The following is a 21,892-nucleotide window of genomic DNA, read 5'->3' on the forward strand; positions in this document are numbered from 1 at the left end:
ATCACTCCTATATGTCTGATAGAAAAAAAATGACTCATACATGGTACAACATAAGCAATCAGCCCACATGTTCACAGTGAATACTGACTTGCAGGAACCAAGGAAGTATAGGGCTTTCCAGATCACTGCTGCAATGTAAGCAACTTTTTGGAGAGGAGAACTATTACTTTTGTCAATTCACTTGCGTCAGATCATAGATGGCCCAGGGACTGCAGACAGAAACACCCTAAGGATCAGGAGTTTCTGATGACTGACAAAAGCAGTGCAACGTGCAGACAGAGTGTGAATGAGTAGGGAAGGTGTAGATGCATTAGAAAAAGGATAGCACAGACTGCAGCCAGTGAGTTTAGGACTCGTTCAATCCCCTGGCCGTAAGCCATTGGGGTATCAGAAACTATTACAGCTAGGCCCTCTTACAAATTCCCCATTATAACTTTCTTCCCCTTGGAACTGGCCTTATTGCTGTCAGGGTGTATTTTTACCCACATTACTTGTGCAAGTTAGAACAGATATTCAGTGAAACACCATTTGAAGCAGGCAGGGTACCCTCTGAAGATCATAGAGCTGGCTGAAAATTTAATGGTGAAAGAATTTCATGAGAAAATGGCAATGCACCAAAATCAAAAGGTGTTTCACAAGGCTGTTGGCTTCACAGCCTTCTGGCAAGAATTGTGTCATGTTGACACTAGTCAGGCCATTGAGCACGTGTGAGCCTCATGATAGGACTGCCTCAGGGGCCTTAGGACTTTCAGAGGTTGTCATGTGCAACTTTCCAGACTTCTGTACCCTTTCCAATGGTGACAAAGCCCTGGGATCTTGATCTTTCCTGAAGGCCTGGCTTCCCCTTATGGTGCAGGGAGCTTGGCAACCTTGAAAACCCCAACTCAAGCCAAGGCTTTGAGGTCTGCCTCTCATGCTCATTGATCTTGGCTCCTACATTACGCCGGGGCTCCTAACCTCCTGGCTGTCTTATTGACTTTGCTTTTATAGCCAAGCCAAGAGCTGTAGTGCTTAGCTTTCCACTCCCACTTTCATTATGAGCTTGCTAAACCAGTGGATATGATACATTTCTAGTTTTCCACATGTAAGCATCTTCATTTTTCATTTCAAAATTGAGCATTCTTGGTCAGCAGGTCTGCATTGTTGAGGTGATGTCAGTTTAGCTTTATATGTAAATGCATCTCTGTAAAGCCGTAAGCTTTTAAGGACAAAATCAGGTCCTATCATCATCTAATTAAACCACCTTTTCTTTCTGCCTGGCACAAAGCTAACTCGCATCTGTAGTGAAGACTGGGTCAGGGCAACAGGCGAATAGCTGCTGTGTAGACAGGGAGCACATGCTGTGGCAGGCAGTCATAATAACAAAGTCATATTCCCTAATCACACTAAATTCACCTGTGAATAGAGTCCCACAGACATTTTCCACCTCCCCTGCTGGAGCCAAGGGAGCAGATTGTGAGAGAGAAATACATAATTATTCCCTTTTTAAGATTAAACCACAAAAAAAATTGTAATTTTTACAATTTAATTGTAAAAAATTGTTTAATTGTAAAAAATTTAAAAGCAAACCAGAAAGAGTTCTGAAAACTTCAGGAACCTGCTCATCTCCAGTAGCCTCCTCTAGCGCAAGCCTCACATCTCTGCTGCAAGGTAGCTGTGATAACTTATTACCACCCTACTGCAGATCACTAAACAAAACCAGTTAGCTTCATATTTCGGTTTTGAGTATTCTCTTTCAATGCTTAAAATGGCCTAGCCAGACATCCGAAGAGTAGTAGCAGAATCCAAATAACTCAAAGAGAAGACAAATGGAAACTTGCTAAGATTGATTGCAAGTGCTAGTTCTGCACCAGAACTAAAGTTTATTTACTTTAAAATCACTTTGGTTTTTTTTGTTATTATTATTTGTGTCTTCCCTTTGACCTCAGTGAAGATCAACATGAAGAATGCAGAAACCTGTGCAGGAGTGGATAGACTTTGTGTTATGTTGTTTTTCACAAAAAGGCACTCAGAGGCATCCAGATCACACTACTTTAAAACAGTAGCTACCAAGTTTCATGCAGAGTGGGGTAAAATATTTTATGTAAATTATATATTACACTAAACTGATTGCATTTTTCCTAATACTGTGCATGTAGAGCATAAGCTGAAACATGATACTGAAATCTCTGCCTGCCTGCCACATTGTTTCATGCAACGCTTCCATTGGTTGGAGTTTCTTGTAAAGGGATTTCAGTGTCCTGTTGAAGCTAAAGAGGAAAGATATGGTAAGTTCACAGGAACTGTGTTACCATAAATAGGAAATGAGGAAAAATAAGGCCAAGGTAATGCTAAGCACACCAAAAACTATGCAAAATTAACTCCTCTAGTGGGACAAGTTAAGGAATTTAGTAGCAGAGCAGTCAGTATACCACTAGTTTTGCAAGAGCATAGTATTTTGAGGGTAACCACCAGTAACAATTTTGCTTGATAGTTATAAAATGGCTATGTGTATTCGGCAGGAATTTCCTAGCATCTTTAAAATGTAAAGGATCCTCTAAGTTAGCTGAAATGACTTATTGAAGGTCTACATAAGTGCCATGCCATTGGTTATATTACAGGAATTTAAAATTAATAGAGACTGCTAGGCCAAGAGAGTTATTGACTACTCTCACTGCTTCAGCATCCTTTCTTACAAAATACTCTGCCTAGTGCATAACAGGAAGACAGATATATGTGTCAGCACAGTATTTCACATTGGACTAGGAAATCATTGACATCAAAAAGATGGTTATTACAACTTGGTGAATTGCTAAGGATATATCAGAGTCAGATTTAAGCAATGACGGCAATCTGGGGAGACAGTATTTGCAATATTGATCTGTTTTGATCATGCTTGGACAGCATAAGAAGCCTTGCCATTTTTACTGCATAAGGAGTGTGTCTCCTTATGCCCTCTTTTTCTTAGGTCAGGGCTGTCTGAAACAAAGTTCTTCCAAGAAGGTGGGGAATTTTATGTGAGTTCAGATGAATTAATTACTGCATGTTCTGTCTTGGTGCTCTGCTGAAACATCCTTTCCATACTTCACTCTGTCTAGCATGGATTAAATCCTGCCTTTAGGTTAGATAAGTGTTTTCTTCATCTTTTCCTCTCGCTTCCCACTGAGCAGCAACCACAGCCCTTCACCATGGCGGCAGTAGGAAGAATTTGGCGATTTGTGCTGCAGCGTCACAACCACAGGAGGAGGCATACAGCTGTGTTTGCGCTGTGTTTGCGCTGTGTTTGCTAGATGTGCAAGTTGTTCCTTGCTCACTAGGATGAAGAAGTAGGTTGGATGGAAATGCCCTGTGGAGCATGATCCGGGCTCTTGGCTGCAAGCTGGACCACACCAACTTTCAGAAGGGCGTGTGGGAAGGCAAGACTGCAGTCTTTTGTCTCCCAGCCAGTACCACAGAACCAGAGAGACCTTAAGTGTGATATTAAAATCAAAAGGATGTGCTTTTTCCAAAATACGTAAGTAAATTTTGGCTAGAAGAGGATGTCACAGAAGAATTTAGCAAGGATCAAGGAAAAAAATAAAATATTAGCAACAAGAATTTCCAGAATCATTGTAATTATCAGATACAAGAAGAGAGTATTACATCTCAAGACATAAGAGTTAGTCAACCTCTGAATACCAGAAACTAGGATGATACTGGGGACATGCACGTTTGTGTTGACCTGCCTTGGTTCCTTTCCCTTCTATGGCCTGTCTACTGCTTGCTACCACTAATGCTAACAGTGGTGTGCACGGTGGAGAGTCTGGCCATGAAGCTAGACTAGTCTCGTCCTTCTTATTTATTTAAATATTCTTAAAACATTATTCGATATGTATGACAGACCACTGGTTGTCCTTTCCCTGATATTGTTGTAGCCAAAGTCTGGGCAAAGCATTAGTTGAACTTCCTCATCCAATATGGACAAATACCCAGTCCTGACCAGGCAAGCTGCAGTTGTAGAAATAACTGAATTTGTGTTGGACATAGTGTTAGAATATACATGAGCTTTCTCTGCAATGTTAACACCAAAAAAGTGTCAGAAGAAAACTATCAGAAGTCAGGGAATGCTACCTCGAGAACATCCCTCTGTCAAAGTAACATGTTGTGCTCATTCAAATAAATGTGGTATGTCTCTTAAGACATAGCAGGTAATCAGCTATCAAAATGATCTTGCTATTAGTATAAACCAGCTCTCTGTTGCATCTTTGATTTGTCTGTCTCCTGGTGCTGCTCATTGTCTGCAGGATGAGTGCTTGATCTCACATGCCATGCATCCAAAAAAGTACTCTGGGGATTAGGAGCAAGGAAAGAAATTTTAGGCTTTCTATAACTCCCTGCTGTCTGTCTTGGAAATGTAAAGGGCCCAAACTCCCTGCTCTTAAGTCTCTAGGAATAAGATGTCAAACAAAGAGGCAGTACATCCAAAAAATTAAGAAAGTGTTGTATTAGGAGTTATGTTGCAAAGAAGACCTCAAAGACTAGCTCTTTTGGCAAGAGACGAACCCCCATATTAGTTCTACAAAAACTTCAATGTGCCTTAGTGAGGCAACTGGCCAGCCTAGAGAACTGTAACCCCATTGTCCCTCCAGGGGCTCTAAATCCCCCATCTCTTGCAGAGGAGCAAGATGGAACCAAGTGCAGCTTGGTGGAGTGAAGCCCTCCCAGCAACTGTATGTGTGCACTCAGATGCAGGGAACTGCTGCCTGACCTGAAGGATTTTCACAGGGAAAAAAAATCCTCCTGCTTACAAAGAGGGAGATCACGTGTGACATTTCAGCCATTTCAATGGGTATGTGGAAAACAAGGAAACCTCAGGGACCTGCAAAGAATTCTGCAAAATGTGCTTTTGAAAACACATTTAATGGTCATTAATATATTATCTAGGAATAGCAGAATGTATCACTTGTGAAATATCAGCACTGTTTTTCACAGCTATTAAAAACTTGGTATTGCATCACCTCTGGATGAGCATGTGCCAGATAAAATGAACTCTAAGGAACTGTATGAAAGAGAAAATGAAGAACTTTAGCGGGAGACAAATCGCTTTGGTTCTTTTGACAAAGGCCAGCCTTCAACTTTATTTGAATTTACTGGAACTACTACTATACTTGGTCTTAAGCACACAGTTACATGCTTGACAGGAGTGAGGATTTTATTACTGGTATCTCTTACCATTAGAACAAGAAAAGAATGGTTAATACTCTCTGCTGAACTCCAGAGTCTAACAGAGGACATGACTGAACGAGTTGTGTGATTAGCTACAGAAAGACCACCCATATTCAGAGCTATTGATTGGATCATGGTAGCAGATGCCAGAATGTATGTGCAGCTCCTTTGCAAGGCAAGGGTAAGCTTCAGAAAATCACAGCTACATGTAGTGAGGCATCTAAAATCGTTTTGTATTGTGAGGTAGCTCTGCGTACACTGGAGACAAAGAATGACAAAAAAGCTGTTTAGTGGTACGAGTCAAAGGCAAAGCTTTTCCATGGCAAGCAGGCAGATGTCGAAAACATCGCTTGAAACCTTCTGACTCTATTCCTCCCGCAGCGTGAGCTTTAAACGCAGCAAGCGCAGGCAGCGGAAGGGTTACTGCTTTGCCAGCTGTTCACACAAAAGGACACTCTGCACCTGTTCCCAGTGAATGAAAGTTTGCTTTGTGTAAAAGCAGTTCATCACCCCAGCGCTGGCGTCGGGGTGCTGGAGCAGGGCAGAGTCCAGGCGCGTTCTGGCTGGAACCAGCGCTACCAAGGAAGAGGGAGGCTGAAGGGCAGGCCAGTTGCAATCAAGCTTCATTAGCTTTAGTGTGTAAACATGCCCCCACTTGAAGGCTGATGTCACAGTAAATGCAAACAGCAGGGATGGTCAGCTAAGCATAAGTAAGAGAACATGCATTTTCACTTTAGTCCCAGCTCTATTTAGTTTACCGTATTTGCTTAAGGCTGGCTTACTTTTCATATCTACAAGTGAGTTGTTATTCAGAAAAACCTGCACTATACTGCCCCTGTATAATTATAAAATAACGTACTCCATGCTTCCTTTGATGTTCTCTTAGATAGACATCTGCTAAATTGTGATTTGCTCAGACATTGTCATTAGGTTTGTGCCAGGCCCTCAGCTGAGGTAAATAAGTTTAGATCTGTGGGATCTCAGGGGACTCCCAGAAGTTCACGCCAGCACAGAGCATCTGGGCTGTCTTGGGAAAGTCGGTTCTCAGGTGATACAGTCATGGCAAAGGCACGGACTATGGTCAGAGCTGAGAAAACACAAGGAGCTAGGCAAGTATTTCTGTATTAAAAAATAAAAAGAGAATTAAACCCAAAATCCTGTAACTAAAATAACAGCTTCTCCTTTTCACATGTCAGCTGGTGACCCAGCAGTTTAAACGCTTCTCCTCCTCAGCACAGGGGTCACAAACAGGGCCATCCACCTGGGCCAACACAGCAGCAGCGGGATAGACCCAGATTTCCTCTACATCTTCACCCTTCTGACCTTCAGAATATATCACCTCCCACCCCCACTTTAATCCTGGGGTCTTTATTTTGGAGCTTATAATAAATCAATAGACAGTAAAAGAAAATCCCTGTGGGAGCAGCAATTGTGGCCCTTTTTCAAAAGCTTAAATTCCCCACCTGCCACTTGACCAGCAAAAGGCTTAGATTCCCCACTCCAGTCCAGATTATGTAAAACTATTCAAATCCTGAGTGACAGTATTTATGAAGACAGCTGTTGGGCTCTCCAACTGGGGGAGGTAGGGGCAAATTCTGTGGAGTCCAGTAAGAGCTGTCCTGCTATTCACCCTCCCAGAGACCCTTACAATGCCTTTTTTTTTTGGTCCAGGTGGAGGGAAATGGATAATCAGTCAGAGAAATGAAAAATTCCCAAACAAAAAGTTCTCAGAAATGCTCTTTAAAAACAGAGACTGAGTCAGAGACTGTTCTCCTCACACTCACTTCTCCCCCACCCCTTTTTGTCCCCACCATCTCTGGGTTGTGATATTCATCACAGACAGTGGCAGAAGGTGGTGGGGTGAGATGCCTTGTGAACTGGTCATTTGTCAACAGCGTTCAGCTTGGTACATTTCTGGGAAGAAGATTACACTAGAAAGATGCTATCATGTTTTCGGTCGAATGTTTAACCACTCCCCTTCATCTCACTGAAGCCCTGCCATTGCCAAGTATTGCCATTCTTGGTGGTATTTCAAACTACTGTTTACCAGCAGGGGGTTGAAATTCAGTAAAACAAAGTGGTTTCCCATGGCAGTGGTTACCATGCATGAGGGGAAGGCTAGAACAAGAATCCCAGCGACTCACCATTACAGTCAATTGTGAAAGCCCTGTTGACTAGCCTGTGTTCATTGGGTTCTGAATGTCCATGCCATTAATTACAGGAGTAATTGGAGAAGCATGTCTATTTACACCTCTTTTTTTTTTTTTTTCAAAGACTAGGCTTCCGCAGGAGTCATTAAGGAATGGGATTTTTACTGGGAGGTAGATCAGACCAATGAAGTTTTACTGAATGTGCAAGGTTCATTTGACCTACATCACATCTGAGATTGGCTCTAACAATATGATGTATCAGTATTTGATAAAACCTCCAAGATGCGTAACAAAAACATACACATAACACACCTATTGCACTATGGCCGTAACTTTTTCAACCTTATCTTTAATTCTGACCTGGAGCTTATTGCTTATCTTTGTTGCATTTGTACAGTTACATTTTTCATGTACAGACCCTGGCCTTTAATTAGTTTGGTTTGGCAACACAGAGATGCCATAAACCTGTACCAAGAGGAAAGCTGGAGATTCCCTTGTATAAAGGCCCTCCTGCTGCATGCAGGTCAAACTCAGACCCTCTCTTCCTGGTACCTTACAGGCTGCTGAGCAGTGCAGGGCATGGCCACAGCCATTGCACTCCCACTGCTCCTAAACCAGGATTGGGTTTGTCTCATGTCCCTGCCCATGGCAGGGGGGTTGGAACTTGATGATCTTAAGGTCCTTTCCAACCCTTACTATTCTATGATTCTATGGTTCATGTAACATCAGTCATTAAAAAGGTAGGTGGCTCACCCTCCTTTCTGAGAGAGGTTGGATGAATTGCCTGCTGGGCTGCCCTCTGTTCACAGGCTACAGAAGGCTAGCTGAGCCCAAATGACTTTTGTATGGCTAAGAGTAGGTAAAGCCAGTCTAGACGTATGGGGTCATTACACCCAGAAAGTTCACATCAGGATTTCAATCTGCCACAGAACTGAAAGAATTGGAGAACTGGGGTTTTTTAGTGTTCTTTATTCTGTTAGCATCCTAAATAAAAGCCAGCACATTTAAAGTTGCAAATCTCCCAGTCAAAAAGTTACACCTCTGAAACTTTCACAGATGAGAACGCAAAAAAATAAAAGCAATGGCAAACATGAATCCTGATGTAAAGAGAATTGTGCAAAATCTTTCATTTAATGAACTAAAGTTGTATGATTAATTTTAAACACCTTGCCCTGGGTTTGTGGTATTACCATTTCCTTAATCATGAACACTTCTTTCTGACTGGAAAGAAGTTTTGAATTATTGTCTATGAATTTTGAGACAGTGGATAGGGAAACAGATCATGTATACCCCCTAAAACAAACTGAACACTCCTGATCCAGAGAGACTGTCAGCTTCCTTTGCAGGAGTGAGAAGTATTCTGTGCAAGTTAAGTTGAAATGAGAACTGAAGGCACACAATCCTTCACAGAAAAAGTTCTTATATATGTTTCTATATTGAATTTATAGCTAATTATTTGACAATGTGAACAGCTCATAGATGCAGGTTTCAATTATAAATATTCATGCACATGGCCAAAAAAAAAGCAGTTAGAAGATGTTTGCCCTTCCCTGACTTGCCTTATTAAAACATACATATTCATTTATTTGTTTGCTCTTTTTTCCTGAGAGACATCACCACAATATATTAAAAAGGTCCACAGCAGAGAGGGAGTCACCATCAGGTTGCAGGTCTGCACCACTATTTGCCACCAAAGAAGGTATTCTAACGAGGCAGGGACAAGGAGAGAGAAAAGTCTAATTTGAGAAAGGGAACTATGAAAGGGTCATTTCCTCACTGGAGTTCAAAGTATCCAGGGTTTTTCTTTGCCTTGAAGAGACTCAGCAGCAGTTTCCCAGCGGTACTGCCAATGGGCATGTTCTGGATAAACACTGCAGTCGTTCTTCCCACATATATTCGGGACATGGAGCCCCCCTTCCCTGACATCAAGAGACTGTCCCAGGCACCTGCCACATCCTGGGATCGTGCTCAAACTGCTTGTTAACCCAGCAGATATGTTAAATGGAGTGATCTTGGCAGTTTAAGGTCAGTCCCCAGAGATAACATTATCAGAAGAGCCATTTGTCTCCAGTGGAAGCAAACACAGGCATCTATCAGACTCCTTCTTTCCACAGCTCTTGCCAGAACTCGTTAGGAAAAAAAAAAAAAAAAAAGGCAGAATTTCAGCAATCAGGGTTCTTGCTGCCCTTATTTATTGACAGTGTTTTGTTTGATTTTATGATATGTCTGGCTATCTGGCGGGTAGCACTAGCAAGGTAGCGACAGCTTTAACGAGAGGAGCCTCAGGAAGAAACTAAATCATATATGTAATGTTTCCCTGAATGCAATAGCATTCAGATCTGGCTGTGCCAGCACAGGAATGCAGGCACCATTACACAGAACATGAAGCTATACAGTTTTCATCTTTATCAATTCCTTCATTCTTCTCTTTTGAAGTGTTCCAGACTTCAACACACACCAAGTTCAGAGAGAGTTCAAGCTTGCTGCTTACACCAGGAGGGCTGAAATCTTTGGTTTCCATTTCACAGGGATCGTTGCAGGTTCACAGAGCGGGTAAAAGGTGACACCTAATATTTGTGCCAGCCTGGCACTCACTCTACACTGCTCAGCCTCCCAGCTCTGCTCCTCGCAGAGCTGGGATGGAAATCCATTTGCAGCTAGAAAGGCTTGGCACATCAAAGGGATGCTGTCAAAGCGGTAGGCCTGAAATGTTATCTGTCCTCTCTTGTCTGCATTTGTTTACAAAATCCACATTGTCTTTTTAATATAGAAGTGTTTTATATCCAGGCACAGCTTGGAGTGATTACTTTTCTAGGTCAGTATCAATGTCAGAATCAGTAACAGCGCTAGTCCGGTGAGTACGCAAGGGAAAAACAAAACAAAGTATACGCACACAAAAGGGGGAGAGGGAGAAGATATCTTAGGAACAACTTTGTTTAGACTTGCAGAAAATTATCGGAAATGACTATGAGAAAAAGCAGATTTTTGAAAGGGAAACTATATGTCATGCACCTTCTCAAATGCAGGCTTCAGATTTCATAATTAAAAAAGGTATAATATATTGGTTTGTTTTATTGACTTATTTATGGTCTATGATAAAAATGTATCTTATAACAGGCACCATCCATTATGCTACACTGCATACTAAGAGGGAGGGGGGGGAGAAGGAAAAACTGTATTCCTGCGGATGGAAATGTTTGTGGTAAATGGAAGCTGAGAGGATTTTCACTGCAATGTCCATTCCCAATATTAAACGGTGCAACACTTTTTTTGGTCTTCTTTTGAGTCCTACTGAGACATTTGCTTCAAATAGAAACTGGTGGTAGCAAGAACAACAGAGTACTGCTGCTGGATTAACACGCTATTTCATTTGCCGCTTTAAAATATGTTGCATCATTTAATGTTACCCCTTTAGTTGTAACAGATTATATTTATCGCACTGGTGTAAGCAGGAGTGTGTCCCTTTCTGTTTGCTCAAAGAGCAGGTTCCAGCACTGGGCATGCAGGCCATAGCAGAAGGCCTGTTCATGGGAGGGCAGGAGTGACTTTCACCCTACGGAGGGCACAGCACTTGCTTCTGGACTTTCAGGTGCTCCCAGCCTGACAGTGTGAAGGTTTTCCATTTGCCAGATACATACAATGCTATAGGTTAGGTGCCAGCAGTTTGCCTAGATTTTCTGCTTGCTCTTCTTGGCTCTGACCAGTGCAACATGGTCACTTACTCCTTGTTGTGCTACAGATAGCAAATGAAATCTGCTTTGACATTCCTTCATCCATGCCCTCCCTCCAAATCAAATGGGTCTTTTAAGTACATTTGGGTGGAAGGTTTGCAAAATTATAGTCTCCCTAAGGCAGAGCCAGTGTCATCTGATTTTCCTTTACAGGACCCAGCAGAATGAGGCCCTAAACTGCATTTTCACCCTCTAGGCATTACAGTAATACCACTATTTTAATACAAATGACAATGAGAGGAAGGGACATGTTATTCACAATACTAACTTCTTCCCATCCACAGCTGCTTGGCAGGACTTCAGATCTGCATTTAGGGAGCTTGTAGGCTTTGCTGAAATGGCCATTCTTTGTACAAATATGCCCCCAAGCAGCAATAAAAAGAAACAGATGCAGATTAGCACTAACAAATCTCATACCCATTGCACTATACATGTGATGCATGTGAATAGTCTTACTGGCTTTACATCTGTTACAGAAGCACAGCCCTATGGAAGGCATTGTCCTCTCTCACAGCATCAGATCTCCCTAGAGTTTGAAGGCAAAGTGCACAGCACCCACACAGAAACTAGGAGACAACAGGGAAGAGCAAAGTGGAGCAGAGCCACCTTCACTGTGCCTAACAAGCTTTCAGGTTTTCAGACATCTTGTGAAAACTTGCTATCTCACCTCATTCTGCTCCCCATGGGGAGATACAGGGGTTGGGCTGATTCATCCATTGCATGACCTAAGGGGCCTGTTATAAATCCAGGTGGTTGGAGCAGAGGGGAAGCCTGGATGACCTGCTTACACTGATCTTACAATTTTTAGATGACTAACATTGCGTGAAATAAATCTCACTGATGGCTGACTGAGCTATCCTGCCTACCACAGTGTCAAAAGTGAAGTGGGAGATGAGTAAGTACCTCCCCCGCTGTCTGAGGCAGCCAGACCTCAGTCACAGCAGAAAAGGTATTTGTGACTTGTAGCCAAGCAGACCACCTACAGTAGCTGCCTAACTTTGATATCATGTCTCCTTCCCTCCACCGACTGCACAGAGACAGAGCCTGGTAGCCCCAGCTAGGACAAGGATCAAAGCACTTATTGTTCTCTTGGTCTTAGACACTATCACAGGTGTGAAAACATAATCATCCATGCAGATGAGTGACCCAGAATCTCCAAGTGTTCTTATAAGTGTTATAGATTGCGATGGCACTATGCATTTTGAAGAAGGGATTCAGAAGTGCAGAGAGGGCAAGCCAAAGGGACTGAGGGACTGACAAAAGAGTCCATAAATCTATTTTCACCCCAAATGGATCAAATGTGATAGTAAATTCTGCAAATAAAGCCTTTCATAAAATGGGAAAAAAAAAAAACCCAAACCAAAGTGAATTGTGATAGATGGAGTGTGTGTTTCTTTGTCTGTATACCTGTGGCTTTCTGTAGGAAGTCCCAGAACCTCTCTACTTCTTCCTGTTTCTGATCTGCCCTGTTTTGTCTTGTGATCAGGTGTTTTTGACTTGTATGAATTCACACCACTGCTTGTCTGCATCCTCTTGGCGTGTACAGAGACTGAGAGTCAATGACCTTCCACGCTACCTCCAGTGCTCCTCTCAAAGGATCTATTATGTGGCTCACTGGAAGAGCACAAGTCTAGTTCTGTTTGAGTTAGCATGACTCTTACAGTCATAAACACTGAAAAAAACCTCTCCACGTAGCTAGCCTCATTTTGCATTAGTCAGGAAAGGTCAAGGCAAAATTGGAGTCAGGATAAAATTGGTCAATGTTTGGAATCAGTCCCACTTGAGCTTGATTTCCTGTTTCTGAAAAAAAGCCACACCAAACCACACTGCCTCCCATTATCCGAATATGAAGTTTAGTGAATGTTGCTATACATGCCACACAAACACATCTCAGATAAAGTAACTCATTGTGTGCCTTAAGAAACTATCAGCATGAGTAAGGAGGCTTCTGCAGCTACCAAGAACGAGATGAAATGTGAAGGCTAGAGTTTATATTCTTTCCACCTCTATCTATATTATAGGGTTGGTTATTCAGAGAATTGCCTCTAAAATTAGTGGCAATCCTTTCTAGAAATATACCCCGGCCAACAGAAGAAACCAAAGTGGCAGCTTCCCAGTTAGTACCCAGCCCCACTGTTGTGGATTCAGAAATAATTGAAACAGCCTGAATTTCAAACTGGGAAGAGGCAGACAAAGCTGGCTTGATGTTTTGTTATTTTGCTAATTAGGCTAGAAAAATGAAAGTGCAGTGTACCTACTTGATCTGAATGAAAATAATTAAAATATCAGTCTGTAGAGACACTAATTAGATGCATTATTGATTAAATAGCAGAAGAAAATGACAGTTTGTTAGCTGTCTGTTCTTAATGGGTTATCTGTCAAAGTTAGAAATTCAGTCCCCCCCTTCCCTTCAGCCCCATCCTTCCATCTGGCATCAAATCCTTATGGAAGAACCGAAAAACAACATGAGACAATGAAATAACCTGCAAGCTTTATGGATTTGAGGGTCCAGGAGGCACAAGAAAGCACTTCATATTAGTATTCCAGCATTGTAGATGCCTAATAGATATCAGTAGTATCCCAGAGAAGATATCTTCTTGATTTTCTTGCTCTGTGTTATTCCAACCTCAGTACTTTCCGTTAGCTAATCCTTACTACTGTTACAGTACTTTCCGTTCCCCATTCTAACTACCAAAAGTATAGTGTTTTCTGAAAGAACAGAGAGGAGGATTTAGGGTTTGGGGTTTTTGGTTTGGGTTTTGGGTGGTAGGGTTTTTTTCCTTCCCACAGAAACTCAATGTCCTCTCCCTTCTGCTGGACTATTTCTGGAGTGGAAAAAATAATCTCTGCTCACAATACATAGATATGACCTTCTCAATTTTCTTCTGAATATAAATTCTTTAGTACACATTAAAATGGATATTTCTGCAACGTTAACCTGCTTTTCTCTGGCTGAAAAGAAGGGTCATCATGGCTCACATCTTTCCAGTGATGGTAAAGGTGTGAAATCTTTCAAAAATGCAATGTGTTATAGGTTCCATGAATCAACCACAGACCTCTTTATCAACACTTCATAAAAAGTGCTGTGTTCCTCTTCACAGGGATACATATAATGCACGCAGCAAGAATACTTAAAACCAAGCAATTTTATTCACAGCCATGCAACGTTTCATCTTCAACTTCCCAAACTTCCCACCACCATCCTTTGATTTCCTATCTCCAGATACCCAAATGATGACTCCAGCTCTATTTCTCCCAACAACTCTTAATTTATGTCAGTACAACCAGTAACTTCTCCCGCTTTCTACCATACACTTTCTACTCCTTGTTACCAGCCTCCTACAGGTGTCCATCTTGTTTTCTCATCAGCATTGACTCTGGCACAGTTCAGTTACCGTGCAGAGCCTTGCAGTACCCAGCAGGGAAGACACAATTTGTGCACTAGCACGTTACTGCACATGAATGTGTCACTGCCAGAGAATGACCTGTTACTCTAGATCAACTGGGAAGATGTAACTTGGTGGGAAGAGAGCTAAAAAGTCCAGAAGCCAAGGTCCCTGTCCCATGAGGAAAAATTTTGCCTGTCCAGACTGATCCCATCCCAGGTCTTTCCTGCCAGCCTGAGCTGTTCTGTCTCTCCATGACTGGCCATAGCCCCCTCACCGCCTGGCTTAGTCCCAGAAATCATAGAATGATAGAATGGTTTGGTTTGGAAGGGACCTTTAAAGGTCATTTAATCCATTCCTGCTGCAAGAAGCAGGGACATCTTCAACTAGATCAGGTTACTCAGAGCCCCATCCAATCTGACCTTGAATGTTGTTCCAGGGATGGGGTATCTGCCACCTCTATGGGTAACCTGTTCCAGTGTCTTACTGCCCTCATTATAAAACATATGTTCTTTATATCTAGTCTGAATCTAACCTCTTTTAGTTTAAAATCATTATCCCTAGTGTCCTATCACTACAGGCCTTATTAAAAAACAGCAAGAGGGGAATGACAGTCAGCATAACAATGGCCATGAGAGACAGAGGGGGAAACATGTCTGAAAGGTCTCCCTGCTGCATTGCTCAGCTTTAATATCCAATGTACTGAGTCATAGATTAAAAGATAGAACAAGCTCTGGGAGTTCCTGGTGGAACTGCTGCCTCAGCTCCTGTATCACACCCACTTACAACATTGAGCACAGACTGATTGCACTTAGCAAAGGATAAAGAGATCATGCAAAGGAAGAGCAGCAAGCAGACCATTGTATATACAATGACAAAGGTTATGTTGGTCTTACGCTGAAGAAATAGGGATGTGAGTGACAGCAGCTAGACAACCAACAGTGATGATCCACTCCTCAGTACGGACGACATTTCCCAGCTGTGTGTTGAGACCTCATGGAACTAGTTCTTATCTCTGACTGTTCTAAGGTGTGAGAAGAAGGAAGCAAACAATGTTCATCATAGCCTTTTACTATTGACCTGGAATCAGTTTGCCAGCCACCAATTATAATCCAATCAGCCTACACAGAGTAATATATAGTCAGATGCCTCTCATTTCCCACCTGCTGGAAGACTTGTCTCACTGCTGGCAGATGTGACACAACATTAGGAGTGACATGGACAAGCCAAGCAACAGGGATGCACTTCAGCAAGGGCAGCATGCACACTAATCTAGAGAAGTCTGAGAAGTTGCTCTAGAGCTTGCAAATTACACTTCAGAAAAACACTGTTGCTTGAACATATGTATCTTTAGTTTAAAAATAATGGAGTGAACTAAATAAATAGACTCCATAGAGAATGCAACCGAAGGTACAGGAATGCATGCATCCGCCCTTCAGGCAAGGGCACATTTGCGTTCGCACTAACTTTGAAGGTTTGGACACAAGTGTTATTTCTTGCATCATCACCATGAAATAGCAAGGAGACCCAAGAAAGACACAGCCAAGAGAAGAAAGGGAAAGGGAAATGGCATATAATGATACAATGATTCAAAATCTGTGCAGAGGCTAGCAACCAGAGCTTGAAATGAATCATAAAACAAAGAGAAGACTTTGAAGTAGTGAATGTGATCTGAAAAGGTAGTAGATTGCTAAGACACAGTAGTATGATGCAGATAGAATGAATATCAAAGAACAGCTTGGCACCATGTATAGCATGGAACATAGGTAATTTCTCTGTTTTCTTGGCCTGCTTCCTCACAAATAAACTCCAGAAACTTATGCTAAGGCAAATAGCTCCAACTCCAGGAGAATAATTTCCTCACCCCTACACAAAAGTTCGTCAGTAAGTAGGAGAAGTCATAATGGAAACCCAACCACAAAATCCTTTCAGCAATAGAATGCTACTTATAAGAAGAGGTATACCATTTTTAGAAATTAGGAATAAGTAGGCCAAAACAAATCTTTCTGCATATTTTGAAAACGTATCTTAAAACACTCTAACAAAAATTCCTATACACATGCCAATATCACAGCTTTTAGGAATGAAAAGCTAATTCAGCTAATTTCTTACAGTGCAAAATAGAAAACTTGCTAGCAATTTATTATCAGGAGCTTTACTTCTATTGCCTTTTTTAAATGTAAGCTGCTGAGCTATTTAGACAATCTACTGAGGTACTCTTTAAGGAGTTTAGTTCACGAACTTACATATAATTGTCCTACTAATTTAACATCTGACTTCAAAACACAACCTAAAACCATTAACACTTCACTTCCTCTTTTTATTCTTTTTATTCTTTTTCTAAAGCAATGCATACAAACACATACATACAGACAGTTCTGTGTGTAGCTGCCTGAGAATCATATTTAAAATCTTTCATCATGTGTTCACCTTAGCATATTATTGTAACTTTGGATGTAAGCACATTTTGACAACAAAAGATACAGTATTGCAAAGTATTCCTAATACACATATAGATATAAAAGCAATTTCATTGGCCAGGAGAATTAAAAAGAAAAAAAAAAAAGGAAATTCTTTCTCAGTGCAGGGAAGAAACGTGATGAAAAAGACTTTGCAGACAGAATTTGGATCAAGGAATGTAAATTTACCCCTCCACCATTTTCCTACATATAGCAAGAAAGTCTAGTGGACAAATAAGACTGTCAAGTAATATCTCCTTTTAAATGATACTGTAAAGCATAAATCTGTGTGCTTTAAAACATACATGATCTTATAGCATATTTAAAATATTATTTTAGAGATTCTCTGTCTTGTCCCCAATATTTTTGGTGCAGAAAGACATACACCCCATTCTGTTTTCAAATACCTCTGAGAAATGCCATACACAGAAATTTTACAAGCGTAATAAAATAAATTAAAGCCAAAGTACTGTATTTAACTTCGTTTTAAAGTGGGTAGGTAAACTGCATTTGGTTAGGTTCAAGGATGGCAAATCTCTTGTTTATGATGCAAAGTACTAGACTGATTTGTGCAGCACAAATAAAAACTGCAAGTTCAGCAAAGTTCTTCTTCAGCAAAGAGGAAGGAACATGATAAATGAAGAAAGTATTCCAGCCATACATAAGGGAGTCTGTGCTCAATCCCCTGCCATTCTCCTGTGCACAGACAGTATTTGCGGTTTCAGGCATATTCAATAGTAAACTACCTATTCTGTATATCAGTGACACAAGGCAGCTGAGAACTGGGCTCAACTAATGAGTCTGGTCTCCGTTAAAATGCATTATTTCAAATGTAATGAGATAGGGCTTTGAAAGTACAGTCTGACATTTAGAACCCCAATATTTAAGCCTGCAGATGTCTGCTAATCCTCTAAGCAATGGTGCATCATTCAGTCAAGGCAGATGCTCATTTCTGTTGCTCACACATGTCCTAAGACATCCAAGACATCCCACACGGGCTGGCAAATGTAGAGCCTGTAGGAGATCCGTCTCTTTCTGAAGCCCTGGCAGGTTATCCCAGGGCAGCTCCAACGTACCAGATGCTTGTGTGTGCCAACATCTTGAACAAGTCTGTAGACAGTAGAGCCAGTAAAGCTAAATAGCTTCTTAAGACACAAAGTAGGGGAGCTCAGTTCAGCTCTGTGAGACCTGTGTCTTTCTAGATCAGCAGCTGAAGGCTGGGTGGGATTCCATAATACATCTCAAAAAACTCTAAAACTACGGTTAGGCATCCAAATTGAGCTTGAAGTCTATCTTAGGTTGGGAAGAACCACTTTCTAGGCTCTTCTGGGTGCATTGAGCCAGCTATAGAAGGAACCTATATACCTGCCATGCATGCAGACTCTTTTCTGTAGACAGCAAATTTAGTTTTGATCCTGAGTTGAAACCAATCCTTTAAAACTGGAAAGGAACAGACATAGCAATCAAACTCTTTCATTGTGAGCAACTCACTATTGTTAATAGTGAGTGTTAACCTGATAGTGTTAACCTGAGAAAACAGAGTCAATGAATAGATCATCCAGAGATTTAATTTGTGAGAGAAAGCAAATTTTAGCGTAAAGTATGAAGCTGGAACCAACGCATCTCAGGATTTTTAATTAGATACATCTGGGGTAGAGTTACATGCTTGAAGAGTAGAACATTTCTTCGTATCTGCTGTTGGAGAGGACTTGAACCTATACTTTTTTACTATGGGGATACTGTCCTAAGAATCAAGTCATCATGTGTGCTGTTCTTCCTCTTTCCTCGCAGAGTCTCTGCTCTTTCTGTGGATGTGTTATATGTTTACTGATCCTAAAAGTAAGAGAAGGATTACTTTTAACAGTGCTTGGAGCACTCAGTTAGCAAATGAAAGACCTCTGCTCCAGTTCCTGTGTTGTATCAAGTGGAAAACAGCTTTGAACTTCACTCAGTAGACAGAGAGCGGAAACTTTGGTTTGGTTTGATTTTTTTTTAATAATGGATGTCAGATTTATAGGTAACACAAATCAGTTTGATTGAAACTGCAGAGAACGTATAATGAATGTGACCTATTCATCCTCACTTTGACCTGCTGTTTTTTCAAATGCATTTAGCTTAGCTCTGTTATGATTAAAAAGCAGTGGAAGCAAAATAAGGAGAAAATTCAAATAAAATTCTCTACTGGCTGCTGACAGCTATGTAGTCGACAGGGAGTAGTATATGTTAGTGAGATCTCCCATATAAAGGCCCACTTCACACATGAAGTATAAAACGTATTTTTAAAAGTTCCTTTTAAGGCAGCAAAAAGGCAGTCTCATGGGGCTGGGATAAAATATTTCTGAGAAAAACACTAAGAGTAGAAGCATCCACTTTCCAGGATACCCAAAAACTACATTTATGATTGGTCTGGCAACTAGGTATCTTTTAATGATAAGATCCTACTCAAATTAATGGGAATGTTTATCTGCTCAACATACTGATACAATACCTAGAAAATATAGTGAGCTCTATTTCTATATATATATACTATGCAGCAGAACCATGCTAAGTAATTTGTAAAGCAAATGAAAAGAGACCTGGCTTTTGTATACAAGACCAGTATCTTAATTTAAGACATCACTCATTAAATTATATGTTGCCCACAAACATGAGTTATTCTCACACAAGTGAGAGCCTTCCACGAGAAAACTGTTCTTAAAATTTCTATATTCAGCAGATGCTGAGAGTAGTACATTTGTCCTTCAGAAGGAACTATTGAAAACTAGTGAAAAGCTATTGAAAAGCTTCAGAAGCAACTATTGGAAAGCACTGAAAAAGGAATGTTTTCGATATCACCAAAACCTGACTTATTTCTTGTCTTTGTTCTATAGGCTGAACAAAGAATATTCAGCACAGACATGCAATGTGTAGGGAATGACAATAAAGACGTAGACCAAGCGCTGGGTGGAAATCCCTGTTACAGGTCTCAAATGAATAGATCCTGAAGTTATAGTAATGTTAACAAAGATGCACTCTACTATATTTGTAATAAATATTTTTGTCATTTACTTTGTCAGATACTGGAAGGAAATAAAAAAGAAAATACTGTGTAGCTTGTGGAATACTTGATGGCAGATAGGAATTTTGTATTTTTGGTTGGATGATGGGTGGATCTTTAGAAAAAAGTATGACTTCTATGGTTTCTAAAATTAATATTTACTAAAATGCAGGACTCTATGCTACAGAACTCCTGGGCTCTATCATTGAGTCCTATTAGGAGGTAGGAGTAATTTTGCTGGACCCTATTGGAGTATTCTTGGATTTTATTAGTTTCTGACGAACAGTTACATATTGATGAATGATGCATTGAAGATGTCAAGTGTCATTGCATAGCATTCTTGCAAATGAGATTGCTCATTACCCTGGCTTGTTGATTGGCTTGCAGCACTGTTTGTAAGGGCATTGTTCTCAGTTTTACCCTTTTACAGTACAAGCGATTTTTGTATTTGGAATCCTCTTTCTTTATTTGAACTTGATTGTGACAACAGTTGCTGCAATGATCTATGGAGTTGTGCAAAGTTTAGGATACTGATGACACTTTTGGATTTTCAGCAAAGAGTCCAGATGAAGCTGTTTTTATTGTGGAAAAGGAAGGAAAATAAAGAAACCCACCCTTTGAAATAAAAAAAAAACATTCAACATTTCAAGATCAAATGTGTATGTGGGAAACCAGTGAAGGTTCTGCTTTTCATGCCTGTTGGACCCTTTTATGAAATTACTGCTTTGCATTTGCCCGGCACTTTTGCTGTTTTGACGTTTTGGCTGAAAGCAGGAAGTAGAGCAGTGGGTGAAAGCTCACACACAGAGGGAAAAAAAAGTTAAAATATTTTCCATGGTCACAGGGGGTTGGGGTTTACACAGAGGACAGAGAATGTTTAATTTAAAATGTGGTGAATCCAAAACCGGTTGTGCCCACCTCTAGGCGTAACCAAAACAGAGCAGGCACATTAAGCTCAGTTCCACTGAAAACACAGACCAAGCACAAAATGGAAAAGAGCAACACAGGATGATGATGGCTTCAAGTGATGTGGAGAGAAAATTCCACAGGAAAGTATTAGTGTGAACATAAGCCAGCTGTGTTATTTAATGATGGGAGGCAGGTCCTCTGTGTGCTCAACTTTTTATATGTTTTCTTGTAACAGCCAAGCGTTCCATTCAGGTAATATTCACAGTTTGCAGAGCCACTTATGGGGCTGCAGATTTTCAGTGAAAAGCCATTAAAGCAATCCAGTTCTCACTTTGCAATAAGGACAGCTGTTCTTTGTGTCTTGTTTGCTTGCACTGTATGTCTCAGTTAGAATTTCATATTCTTTTAATTTTGATAGATTCTGATTAATCATGAAACTTAAGAAATATGGCTGTAACTGAGATTCAACTCTTTTTGATACCTCAAATCCCCTTGATGTTCAACAGGCCTACAGAAACTCCTACAAGTCATCTTCTGAGTAAAATTACTGCCCAGCGCACCGCAGATACTCTCCAGACTCCATCCTCCTCTCTCTTCCATTTACAACACTTGGCATGTACAAAGACCAGAAAGCAGACAAATCCCTCAGCTAGGATTGCCTTTTCCAAAGAGAAATCATCTGGCTCTGCTGGCATTGCCTTCAGTTTTCCTACCACCTTCCTTCTCCTGCCTGATAAAGAGCAAGTTCAGCTCCAGGCTGATAAAACACATGAGAACATAGAGAAACCTCATAATTTGGGGATGTCAGGCCTTCAGCTGCAATGAATTAGCGCACACACTTGTCACACACATTCAGTCATGATCTCTCTGCTCAACAGCTGTAAGCCTGGGCTGCTACAGCTCACTTCGTGGTGTTAAGGTGGAAAGAAAAGGTATGACCTGTCCTAGTTTGAGATCACCTATGAAAATGGCACTGTATGTTTCCACATCAGGTGGATACCATGGTAATCATAGCCTGTAGAGAAAAAACAAACCC

The sequence above is a fragment of the Strigops habroptila genome, chromosome 3, assembly GCF_004027225.2.
Source record: "Strigops habroptila isolate Jane chromosome 3, bStrHab1.2.pri, whole genome shotgun sequence".
In the NCBI taxonomy this organism is placed as follows: domain Eukaryota; kingdom Metazoa; phylum Chordata; class Aves; order Psittaciformes; family Psittacidae; genus Strigops; species Strigops habroptila.